We start from the raw sequence: 13452 nt of genomic DNA on the forward strand, positions 1-13452 counted from the left end.
CAGAAACGCCCCCAGATGGGGTCACGGTGTCGTGAGGCCCTCCACGTGTACGACAGCCATGTCAGAATAGAAACACCCTCTAGTCAGGTGCCAGGTAATTAAAGTCATTCAATACAGTTTCCGTTTCGAACATTCAGGTACTATAATGGCTCCCAAGCGTTTCAACGTCTTAAATGCGCTACGTTTTCTAATTAGATATGCTGATTGAGTGCGTTACATTTGTAATTAAAGGCGCGTTAAGGCGCTTTAAATGCTTGGGTAGTTTAAATAGCGCGGAGAATGTTGGAAACAGGGTTCGAACTTTTGGCAAATTTACCAGAACTCTCTAGTTGCTTGCTCGTGCCTTGAGGTTACGTACAAGGGACTGGGGAAAGATCTTTGCCTGAAGGAGAAAACATACACGCAATACACAGTTCTTTTTACCACCTTCAGAGTGCCATACGCGGTGCTTAGAGACGGAGGTGCACAGTTTTGGTGTTTCTTGCTGGCTGACTTGAGCGTCGGAGTGCAAACGGCCGCTAGGGCGTCTCTTTGTCCTCTTTTTTGCAGGAATCCACAGGTAACCAATGGGAAGGACTCCCTAGCTGACGGTGAGGTCAAGCACAAAGACGTCCCGGTCAACCGGACGGAACATCTACATTAACAATCATCATTGTGCCACCAACTACAGCATCTAGAAGCATTTTGGTATCAGATTTGAGACCATTATGGAAGATACTCAATTGAACAATGTCTTCAAACCTATGATTTGGGCATTTTCTCGGTACCACTTTGAATCTCTTCCATGTTTCATAGAAAGCTTAATCTAACCCTTGTTTGAACATAGAAATATCAGACTTTGCTTTGATGTAGCGAGATAATGGAAAAAATCTTTGCAAAAAAATTTCCTCTACATCCTTCCAAGTGGTAAGGCTCTGATTTGGATGTGATTTAAGCCATTCCTTAGCTTTTCCTGCCAGTGAGAAAGGAAATAAATGCAGATAAACAGTTTCAATGGTAGCAGGTATTGAAATACTTGAAAATTCATTTGGTCCCTGCTGCATAACATAATCTCCAAGTGTTCTTCTAGGTTGTGATGGTTGTTCTTCATCAATAATGCTTTCCTGAAAAAGTTCAACGGGAAGAGGAGAAGTAGTTAGGATTCTTCTCTAATTTCTCATTGTTTTTCTTTTCTATTTTTAGCCTTGTTCTTCTGAGCTGCCTTTTCAATCACTGATTCAAATTGCAATGGGTCTTTGGAGACCTCTCCTCTTAATATCATATAAGACAACTCACTTAAGGATTAGCACAAGGAGTAATTAACAATAAAAAAAATCAAAATCATAAAATTTAAAACAAATCTAAAAATAAAATAAAATAAAATAAATATTAAAAAGAATAAACAATTAAAATATTCACAATATTTAGGAACCCATACTCTATAACTAAAAATTGTTCCACGACAACCGCGCCAAAAACTTGATTACTAGTTTACGACAACAATGTCAGAAGTAATAAATTTATCTTAAGGAAAAATATTGAACCCACAAGGAACAGTTGAATTCTCAAGTATAATATTTATTAAAAAGAAAATATTATGCAAAAGTTTGTTGGAAAAGTTGTTGTGTGTGATGAATTTGCAAGAATTTAAATAAAGCAAAGTAAAAGATTTGTGTGATCCAATTCAGAAAATTGGATTGGGGTTTATCCTTCTCAATCGTCTATATTTTTACAACAGATTATAATATTCAATCTTGATTGATATTGATGCACATATAAAAATCATTCATATTAATTTCTCACATATTTAAAAACTCCTTATCATTACAAACAAATGTTATAAAACAATTATCATTTCAAATCTATTCCGAACATTCAAATGATATGTTAAGCATTATCATTTAGGTTATATTCTTACAAGTATTTTCCAATCAAATTTGATGATCAAAATCATGAATAATTCAAGCTTTAAGAATAAAATGATAATATCAATTATCAAAGAAAACCTCAAATATTATATAGATAAATATCATCTCAATACATAAGAGTTTAAAGAGATTACTCGCAATTCCAAAAGGGAAGAATTAACCACTCATATTGGCCATTACAAGTGTACCGATCAGGTCATCGGGTGTGATGACGTGGACAAGAGAAAGGTGGGTGGTCAAGAAGTAAACATAGTCGCCGTTTATGGAAGTGGCGTTCTGCGGTGTACATAGTCGCCGTTTATGAAAGTGGCGTTCTGCGGCATACATAATCGGTTGTCGCCGCTTTGTGTGTCACCGACGTGTTAGATAATGGAAGAACAGGTGGTCAGACATCGCCCGAGAGAGGCATCACCCAAGAGAGACATCGCCCAAGAGAGACATCGCCCAAGAGAGACATCGCCTAAGAGAGACATCGCCCAAGAGAGGCATCGCCCGAGAGAGGCATCGCCAAGCGGAGATATCGATGGTGTTACCCCCCGATGCCCATGGGTAGGAAAGACCGTGGAGGGGGCGACACCGTGAGGAAGCCTTGGACCTTGATAGCTCAGAACAGTAACAAAGAAAGGTGGCTTCAAGGCCATAAGTTCTAGTACTAGTAGGGGGTAAACCTAACTCGTGAAGTATCCACACAGCTGCTGGGAGACCATGGGACAAATACGACCCATGAGAGGGCCATGACCAGGGGAGAACCACATGCATGATACGAGAGAAAGGTAGATACACCCTCAGGGCGAGTGACTAGCGATTGGGGCACATGAGTTGGCACCCAGAAAGTCACCCCACGCGCCAGAAGCACTTCGAGGAAAGAGGGCTCACACAGTGGAATAAGCCTAAGGTGGGTTGCGGTGCTATGGGACCCTCTGCGCAGAATAACGATCAAGTCAGAAGGGCACGTGGCAATGCACACGTGCTCATTAAAGGTTTCAGTGAAAGTTTGCCAAGGTACGCGTTAATTTAGTTTACGTATCAATTTTTTCAAGGCACATTTTTATACGCCTTCAATGCGCTTCAACGCGCTTTAAATGCAGAAGGTATATAAAAAGGGGCCTTGGGTCGTTTGAAAGGGGGAGGTTTTGGACCTAATTCTCATAGTTACACAGAGCACAAACCCTAGTTGTTTTCGCTGCGCACCCACAGTGTGTACAAGGCAATTAGGGCAACACAGTACTAGTTATTCAGTATTTCGACCACCTTCAGAGCATCCTTTCACAGTGTTCCGATACGGAGGTGCGTCACCTTTGATGTTTCTCGCTAGCTGACTTGATCGTCGGAGCAAACGGAGCAAAACGAAGGTGCCCTAGCTCGCGAGGACAAGCCACGCGCAAAGACGATCCTGGTCAGCCGCCGGGAACATTGGCGCCCACCGTGGGGCCGATATAAAACATCACTCCCACCACGCAAGTTTTTCAGTTGCAGTTCTCAAAACCCAGATAAGTTAAGAGAGTTTCTAGAAAGCCATGACCACAAGACCTGCACGCGCTAGGAGTGAAGAGATGACCATGCAACAACTCATGGGCATGATGCAAGGGCTGTAGGAAGCAATGGCAGCGTCGAAAGCGGAGCAAGAGCGCATGCAACGGTTAAAGCATTGTAAGTACCGATTAACTTGAACAGTTTAAAGTAGTTTCAGTTAAAGCATTTTTTCAAGGGGGCACTCTTTTTTCCCTAAGGAGGGTTTTTAACGAGGCCACCCAATAAAGAAGGTTTCGAAGTTTATCAAAGTTTTCAAGTTATTTAAGCTTGCATGCTTATCGTTTTAAGTTTTTGGAAAGAGACTTTGTTGCCCTTGTGAAATTCAAGGCAACGGCGAATTCAGATTGCATGCACTCAATGCAAAGTTTGAAAGCATAAAGTTTTAAACCCTCATCGCCACCTGGCGATCGGAGGTGAAAGTTAAGTTTTAAGTCTTCATCGCCACCTAGCGATCGGAGGCACAAGTATAAAGTTTTTTAAGTTCTCATCGCCTTCCGGCGAGAAAAGATAAAAAAGTCCTACTCGCCGTGAGCGAGTGTAGGCGAGAAGAGATTAAAAAGTCCTCCTCACCTCGATTAACTTGAACAGTTTAAAGTAGTTTCAGTTAAAGCAGTTTTTCAAGGGGGCACTCTTTTTTCCCTAAGGAGGGTTTTTAACGAGGCCACCCAATAAAGAAGGTTTCGAAGTTTATCAAACTTTTCAAGTTATTTAAGCTTGCATGCTTATCGTTTTAAGTTTTTGGAAAGAGACTTTGTTGTCCTTGTTTAATTCAAGGCAACGGCGAATTCAGATTGCATGCACTCAGTGCAAAGCTTGAAAGCATAAAATTTTAAACCCTCATCGCCACCTGGCGATCGGAGGTGAAAGTTAAGTTTTAAGTCCTCATCGCCACCTGGCGATCGAAGGCACAAGTATAAAGTTTTTTAAGTTCTCATCGCCTTCAAGCGAGAAAAGATCAAAAAGTCCTACTCGTTGTGAGCGAGTGTAGGCGAGAAGAGATAAAAAAAATCCTCCTCGCCTCGAGCGAGTGTAGACGAGAAGAGATTTAAAAGACCTTACTCGCCGTGAGCGAGTGTAGGCGAGAAGAGATTTAAAGACCTTACTCGCCGTGAGCGAGTGTAGGCGATAAGAGATTAAAAAGTGCTCCTCGCCTCGAGCGAGCGTAGGCGAGAAGAGATTTAAAAGACCTTACTCGCCGTGAGCGAGTGTAGGCAAGAAGGGATTAAAAAGTCCCCCTCGCCTCGAGCGAGTTTAGACGAGAAGAGATTTAAAAGACCTTACTCGCCGTGAGCGAGTGTAGGCGAGAAGAGATTAAAAAGTCCTCCTCACCTCGAGCGAGTGTAGGCGAGAAGAGATTTAAAAGACCTTACTCGCCGTGAGCGAGTGTAGGCGAGAAGAGATTAAAAAGTCCTCCTCGCCTCGAGCGAGTGTAGGCGAGAAGAGATTTAAAAGACCTTACTCGCCGTGAGCGAGTGTAGGCGAGAAGGGATTAAAAAGTCCCCCTGGCCTTGAGCGAGTTTAGGCGAGAAGAGATTTAAAAGACCTTACTCGCCGTGAGCGAGTGTAGGCGAGAAGAGATTAAAAAGTCCTCCTCACCTCGAGCGAGTGTAGGCGAGAAGAGATTTAAAAGACCTTACTCGCCGTGAGCGAGTGTAGGTGAGAAGAGATTAAAAAGTCCTCCTCGCCTCGAGCAAGTGTAGGCAAGAAGAGATTTAAAAGACCTTCCTCGCCTCGAGCGAGTGTAGGCGAGAAGAGATTAAAAAGACATTCCTCGCCTCAAGCGAGTGTAGGCGAGAATAGATTTAAAAGACCTTCCTCGCCTCGAGCGAGTGTAGGCAAGAAGAGATTAAAAAGACCTTCCTCTCCTCGAGCGAGTGTAGGCGTGAAAAGATTAAAGTCCTCCTCGCCTTGAGCGAGTACAGGCAATACCAGATTACAAGACCTCTTTGCGTAAGCAAATTGAGGCAAGTTTGAAAGTCCTGAGTGTATCCAGGGGAGGAGGAGATGTAACCCCTGGGCAAGTTGAGGCATCAGGAAAAGTCCTTCTCACCCTCGAGTGAGTTCAGAGCAAGATGACAGGTATGTCCAGTATGAGTTAAAATCCGGGGGCCTAGTCCTTGAGCAGGGGTTAAGGGATTCCTTCGGGACGCCCCCTCCTCAAGTATGAACAGCTAGCCCCGGTACCAGATATCAGTGAAAGTTGAAAATCCGGGCGCCTAGTCCTTGAGCAGGGGTTAAGGAATTCCTTCGGGACGACCCCTCCTCAAGTATGAACAGCTAGCCCCAGTACCAGATATCAATACAAGTTAAAATCCGGGAGCCTAGTCCTTGATCAGGGGTTGAGAGATTCCTTCGGGACGCCCCCTCCTCAAGTATGAACAGCTAGCCCCGGTATCAGATGTTAGACATAAGTTAAAAACCCGGGCGCTTAGTCCTTGAGCAGGGGTTAAGGGATTCCTTCGGGACGCCCCCTCCTCAAGTATGAATAGTTGGCCCCGGTATTGGACGATAGATATAAGCTAAAATCTGGGTGCCTAGCCCCTGAGCAGGGGTCGAAGGATCCCTTCGGGACGCCCCCTCCTCAGTTAGGAACAGCTAGCCCCAGCGTCTGATGTTCATAACATTCTGCCTTGGTGTTTTTAGACACCTTGAGGACGATACGACGTTGTAGTAGCAGGGCTCTCCTCAGGCGTGGGCACCAAGCGCAAAAAGATAAGGGCTAAGCTGCCCTGGTATTTTAGACACCCCATGAACAATGCGGTACCATTGTTTAGACCTCTCCATGGGCGTGGACACTAGAGTGCGACTTTTGTCCCAAAGTATTCGGGCGCCTTGAGGACACCCAGAGCAGGTCCCTCCTTGAGTGTGGACACCCAGCACAGGTGAGATAAGCCCTCCTCGCCTTTGAGCGACGTTGAGGCACCAGAGACGAACAGATAAGTCCTCCTCGCCTTTGAGCGATGTTGAGCCCATAGTAGGGACCAAATCCTTCTTTGCCTTTAGGCAATGGCGCGGTAAGCGACACTTTCATGGGGAAGATTGCTCGTAGAGACGAAGGCCAAGTAAGTTTCTTGGTGGAGAGGCCAAAGGAAGGGTACGCATCACGACTTAAACGGGAAGAGTAAGAGAGGAGATCACGTGCTACCTAAAGAGTTAAAGTCGAACACAATGACAAGGAGTACCGAAGGTAACGCACGCGATATAGCAAAGAAAGCAGAAGCAAACGCAAGTATGAAAAGATAAAGCATATAAACATTTAGGAAAGGATCAAGAGTTATAGTTATAGATAAAGTCCATGACAGATGTAAATTAAGCAAAGGGCAATCACAACATATACACATCAAAATGCCACGTGGACGATAGGGCGAGGCCTTAGTCTTTTTGCTAAAACAAGTTATCAGCTCAAGACTGGGGGCTTGTGTACCGATCAGGTCATCGGGTGTGATGACGTGGACGATAAGGCGAGGCCTTAGTCTTTTTGCTGAAACAAGTTATCAGCTCAAGACTAGGGGCTTGTGTACTGATCAGGTCATCGGGTGTGATGACGTGGACAAGAGAAAGGTGGGTGGTCAAGAAGTCAACATAGTCGCCGTTTATGGAAGTGGCATTCTGCGTTGTACATAGTCGTCGTCTATGGAAGTGGCGTTCTACGGTGTACATAGTCGCCGTTTATGGAAGTGGCGTTCTGCGGCATACATAATCAATTGTCGCCGCTTTGTGTGTCACCGACGTGTTAGATAATGGAAGATCAGATGGTCAGACATAGCCCGAGAGAGGCATCGCCCAAGAGAGACATCGCCCAAGAGAGACATCGCCCAAAAGAGACATCGCCCAAGAGAGACATCGCCAAAGAGAGGCATCGCCCGAGAGAGGCATCGCCAAGCGGAGATATCGATGGTGTTACCCCCCGATGCCCATGGGTAGGAAAGACCGTGGAGAGGGCGACACCGTGAGGAAGCCTTGGACCTTGATAGCTCAGAACAGTAACAAAGAAAGGTGGCTTCAAGGCCATAAGTTCTAGTACCAGTAGGGGGTAAACCTGACTCGTGAAGTATCCACACCACTACTGGGAGACCTTGGGACAGATACGACCCATGAGAGGGCCATGACCAGGGGAGAACCACGTGCATGATACGAGAGAAAGGTAGATACACCCTCAGGGCGAGTGACTAGCGATTGAGGCGCATGAGTTGGCACCCAGAAAGTCACCCCACGCGCCAGAAGCACTTCGAGGAAAGAGGGTTCACACAGTGGAATAACCCTAAGTTGGGTTGCGGTGCTATGGGACCCTCTGTGCAGAATAACGATCAAGTCAGAAGGGCACGTGGCAATGCACACGTGCTCATTAAAGGTTTCAGTGAAAGTTTGCCAAGGTACGCGTTAATTTAGTTTACGTATGAAATGTTTCAAGGCACATTTTTATATGCCTTCAATGCGCTTCAACGCGCTTTAAATGCAGAAGGTATATAAAAAGGGGCCTTGGTTCGTTTGAAAGGGGGAGGTTTTGGACCTAATTCTCATAGTTACACAGAGCACAAACCCTAGTTGTTTTCGCTGCGCACCCACAATGTGCACAAGGCAATTAGGGCAACACAGTACTAGTTATTCAGTATTTCGACCACCTTCAGAGCATCCTTTCACGGTGTTCCGATACGGAGGTGCGTCACCTTTTCTCGCTAGCTGACTTGATCGTCGGAGTGCAAACGGCCTCGAGGGCGCCCCTTTGTTCACTTCTTTTCAGGTACTCACAGACGGAGCAAAACGAAGGTGCCCTAGCTCGTGAGGACAAGCCACGCGCAAAGACGATCCCGGTCAGCCGGCGGGAACAACAAGCATGGAAAACAAGAAAAGAAGATCCATGATGTTTCTTCTTGATGGCTGCCTCCTCTTGGGTTTTCTATCTCTTTCTATTCTCCAAATGATGTCTTAGCTTATGTCTCACGCCTCATATTTAACCTAGTTAAGTTTGGGCTAAGTGACATCTCACCTAAGCGAGTTATTACTTGCTTGGGCAAGTTTGGAGTGAAAAAAGTCCAATTTCACTAGAATGAACTCGCCTGAGCAAGCCTTGGGCGAGTCTTGGGCGAGTTCCTCTAGAATGATCTTTCTTAGGCGAGTTTGGAGCGAGTTTCCAATGTTCCAACTATCCCTTCTCATCTTGTCTATTCTTCTTTATCCCTTTCATCTCCATTTTCCCCTAGAATTATGAAATTAACACAAATTTGGGAATAAATCATTCTTATTCATATTATAATCACAAAGTATTTAAAAGGTTTAAATTCCTAAATTAGGGGTTGAATTATAGCTATTTTTATCAATAAACATACATAAGTGTTTGTCTTTTAATATGAGATATTATGAAATATGACACTTATCAATGCACCATAACATGAAAATATCTTCGTGCACCAGCTGAGAGAAATTGCTCCCCCGAGGACACAACATGTGCACCCATGTGTACTGAAGTAGTCTGTCATTCATAGTCAAATTACCTACATTTCTTATATTTTGATTGTCTAGGTCTTCTCTTGTCATGGTTGACAGGGCATCTTCATGATCAAAATTTAGATCCATAGGGATGGTACCAGGGTTTAACAAAGCACCATGATAGTTGAGATCAACCAATTCATCATATCCCTCTGTCTTATTATAATGTTATGTGTGTTGATCTGAGTAGAAAGGTAACCTTATTCCTTCAGATGAAGATTTTAATAAAAAAAACTCTTACTAGGTCTTCATAATATGGAAGTCTTAGACTAAGTAATGGTTGTAATCCTTGGAAACTCAAATGTTGTTGGAAGTGAAACCCAAATGTGGCAAAAAAAAAAAGGAAAATTATCACTTTTGGTGGTATCATTGGTCTTTCGTGAAACTTTTTCTCGAATGCAACCATAACATATGTCAAAAATAGTAATAAAAAATATAGTGATCAAAAAATGACTATAACCATGTTCATCAAAATAATTTACGTAAACACAAATCACCAACAAACATATATCATTGCATATTACTCAAGAAAAAAAATACTAAAAAACAAAATACATCTAAAAAAACATACAATAAGAAGTTTAAAAAAATTGAGTTATGCAAAATTGATTTAAAACATACTAGATTTTCAAAAATGAAAACGAAGACCACCTACAAAACAGTTTGAACACAAGCCAACAATAAAACCGAGCACACTAGCCAACAAATTGACCACTCACAGCCAAGAAGACCAACAAACCACATCAACCAAGAACAATAGCTAAAATGATGATCCAACAACACAACACTGAAGAACACGAGCAAAGATCCAACCTAAAACCAAGTGAAAAAAAAATTACAGCTAGCCAAATTGATTATATGTTGTGTGTAAGGTGCTTGGTAATCGATTTTTAACATGAACAAAACCTTAAAATCGATTATATGTTGTGTATAAGGTGCATGGTAATCAACTTCAACATCAACAAGACCTTAAAATAAATTTGTATGTTGTGTATAAGGTGCATGGTAATCAATTTTCGACATGAACAAAACCTTAAAATCAATTCTTACTTGTGTATAAGTTGCATGCTAATTGATTTTCAACATCACTAAAACCTTATCAATTATTGTTTGTGTATAATGTGCACGAAAATCGATTTTCAACATCAACAAAACCCTAAAATTGATTTTTCCTTCTCTGTAAGGTGCATTCTAATTGTATTTCAACATCTCTGAAACCCTAAAATTGATACTTCCTTCTATATAGCATGCATGGTAATCGATTTCACTCACCTCCAACTTCTAGATCTAAGTTTCTATGTTTTCCAAAAGTCCTTTCTCTGATGCTCAAGCACGAAATCTCTCTCAAATAAACAAGTTGGATGAAATGGGGCTCAAGAAACCTATGAAAGCTCTCTGGACAAGGGAACCAAGCTCTCTACACAACAACACAAGCTCTTTGGAAATCTAAAATGCTATAAAATGGTGCAAAAGATGTTCACAGGTTCAAGCATTTGAAGCAAAAAATTTCAAAAGCAGTGACAAATTCCCTTTTTCATGGATTCCCTTTTCCACAATGCAGTGTCTCAATGCTCAGTTCTCACATGCATGCACAATGTACCCAAGGGAATTGAAGTAAAATCCAACGTGTCTGCATGTCTTTACTCTGGTTTCTCTGATCATGAGAGAAAAACCAAAAAGTCCATTCCCTTCGTTTTCCATCTTTAAACTCGTCTTCACATTCTCTAATCCAAATAAGGATAATTCACGTCTTTCCTTCCGCGTGAACAGGGCATCACTAGAAGCAAACACATCATAAGTTGTTTAAAATTGTAGTGATTTGTTATTAATGTATATATATATATATATTGAATTTCACAAGATTTGTTTCAAATAAGACATGAAATAAAATAAAATAGAGTGTAAAATGAAGTAAAGAAATTTTAATTACAAAGAATACATAAATATTAAAACAGACGACATTCTATTGTCTATATGCACAATTTGTCTTATTGAAACCTTCATTCCTTCCGTAAGAACATTTATTTGACTTATTCATAATTGATTCATTTATTTTATTATGTATATCATTAATACTTGGCCTACTTTATTTCTTATGCCGCATTTTGAGATCAAGATCAAATTTGGTCTCATATAAAGAAACCAATAATCTTCATTCTGAACAAAATGAAATTGGACTTTGTAAACCTTGTAAATATTATCCATACCACATAGGTCAACAAATGTCATTAATTATAAATGACATACTAAACAACGAAAACATTAACATGTAAAAGGCACATACCTAAAAATGTTTACATCAAATAAAAATGTTTACATCTAACAAAGTCCACTCTTAGAAAAACTTTTTAAAATTGTGCCAATAATTCATTTAATCAGATTCTAATATCAAATATTAAAAATTGGCTTAAAATTATAATGCAACTTTATATAAACAAATAAAGTATGGGTTCAGACCCAAACATAATAAACCACATTCCAAATGTGAAAATTGAATCTGTAATTACAAAGAAAAAGGCAATGGAGTAATGCGCTACATTTAAATAAACATTAGTCAATTACCTAAATATTCAGGGTATGCAGTGATGTCAGCATTACTAATATCGAACCACCCCACCACCAACGCATTCAATTAAGAATACCCAACTTTTCCTTTCTCATTTCAATTAAAACAAAGAGCCGAAATTCTTGACATTTTTTTCTTCCTATTTTTTTTTTCTTTCTTCCAATAAATAAATATATTAGGAGTCTGGGAAAACTAAAGTTGACAAATCATCAGAGAAGAACAATCAAAGAGAGACAAGTGGACAGTCAACCTTCATGTGTTGGACACCCTCCGCTTGATCCAACGGCGCCCGTGACACGCTTTACAATATCTTAAAAAATCCAGCTATGAAAATAACTTTTGCCGTGTTGACTTTTCTATTGAAAACCAGAATTTATGACCCTCATTTAAATTTCACCCTCCATTTTATCTCCCAAGAAACAGCAAACAAACACGACAACGCACTCACCATCAGAGTCATTCATCGCTCCCATCCGTGACCCTCCCACTCCAATATCGTCCACTTTGCTTCCGGCGTATGTGAATGATATATATTATATAGAAACAATAAAATTTTATGAAATTGAGGTTATATAAGATATTTATGAAATTGAGATCTAGAATAATGTATGACTTGTGTCTCAGAAAATATATGTATCTAATTATTATAATATAAGTTTTACTTATTTTTATAAAAATTTAAAGTTTTTTAAAAAATTTCTATTACGACTTATAAAAATATAAATATTAATAATATATGGTTTAAAACAATATCTTAAAATCCTCCACAACCTTCGATACCTGAATGATCATTTGCTCGTATACATAGTACAGTCATCGCAGTTCACAATACAACAAGAAAAGTAAGGGTAAGCTAGTGAAAATAAAGTTTTATAATATACACAATTAAATCAAAAGAGAAAACCAAATTTTACATGAGTCAATTTCTCAATTATTCAATCTTCTTCAAATCCCAACATAAAACTATACCGTCCCGTCCCAGGGCGTTGACCAAAAGTCAAAGTCAAAGTCAACACATGGTGGGACCGCTCGAGGGCCCAAAGAAGGGAAAGGAAGTCAACAGGTTGACCGCTTGGGGCATCGCCAGGTAAAGGCGTCGCCTCGCAAAGGCGTCGCCTAAGAAAGGTGTCGCCAGGTAAAGGCATCACCAAGATAAGGCATAGCCAAGTTAAGACATCACAAGGAGGGCACGAGCCTCCTTGACAGCTCAGAATGGCAACAAAGAGAAAGAAAAAGGTGGCTTCAAGGCCACAGTCCTAGTACCAGTAGGGAGTAACCTAACTGGTGAAGTACCCACGCCACCGCTGGGAAACCTTGGGACAGATACGACCCATGAGGTGGGCCACGCCCAGGGGAGAACCACGTGCGTGGTACGAGAGAAAGGTAGATACACTCCCAAGGTGAGTGGCTAGAGGTTGGGGCGCACGAGTTAGCACCCAGGAAGTCAACCCACGCGCCAGAAGCACTTCGAGGAAAGAGGGCTCACACAATGGAATAACCCTAAGTTGGGTTGCGGCGCTATGGGACCCTCTGCGCAGAATAAACGATCAAGTCAGAAAAACACGTGGCGATAAGCACGTGTTCATCAATGTTTTAGTGAAAGTTTGCTAAGGTGCGCGTTAATTTAGTTTACGTATCAAATGTTTCAAGGCACATTTTTATACGCTTTCAATGCGTTTTAACGTGTTTTAAATGCAGAAGTTGTATAAAAAGGGGACTTGGGACATTTGAAAGGGATCCGAGATTTAACCTAATTCTCGCAGTATTACACAGAGCACAAACCCTAGTTGTTTTCGCGGCGCACCCACTGATGGAGATCAAGGCCAAGGACAAATAGAAGCCAATCAACAAGGACAAGAGGAGGAAGAGGATCAAGAGGTAGATGTGCAAGACTTTACTCATCCTTATCAAAGGCTTACAAGAAGCATGTTCAAGGCCTTAGGAAATAATGGACAATTG

General features: G+C 41.4%; 1 pseudogene; it reads left to right on the plus strand.

Annotated features, from left to right (window-relative positions):
- Positions 1-738: 738 nt before the first annotated feature.
- LOC137817493 (small nucleolar RNA R71) lies at positions 739-844 on the plus strand (annotated as a pseudogene).
- Positions 845-13452: the final 12608 nt, after the last annotated feature.

This window comes from Phaseolus vulgaris, unplaced genomic scaffold, assembly GCF_000499845.2.
Source record: "Phaseolus vulgaris cultivar G19833 unplaced genomic scaffold, P. vulgaris v2.0 scaffold_86, whole genome shotgun sequence".
NCBI classification, from domain to species: Eukaryota; Viridiplantae; Streptophyta; class Magnoliopsida; order Fabales; family Fabaceae; genus Phaseolus; species Phaseolus vulgaris.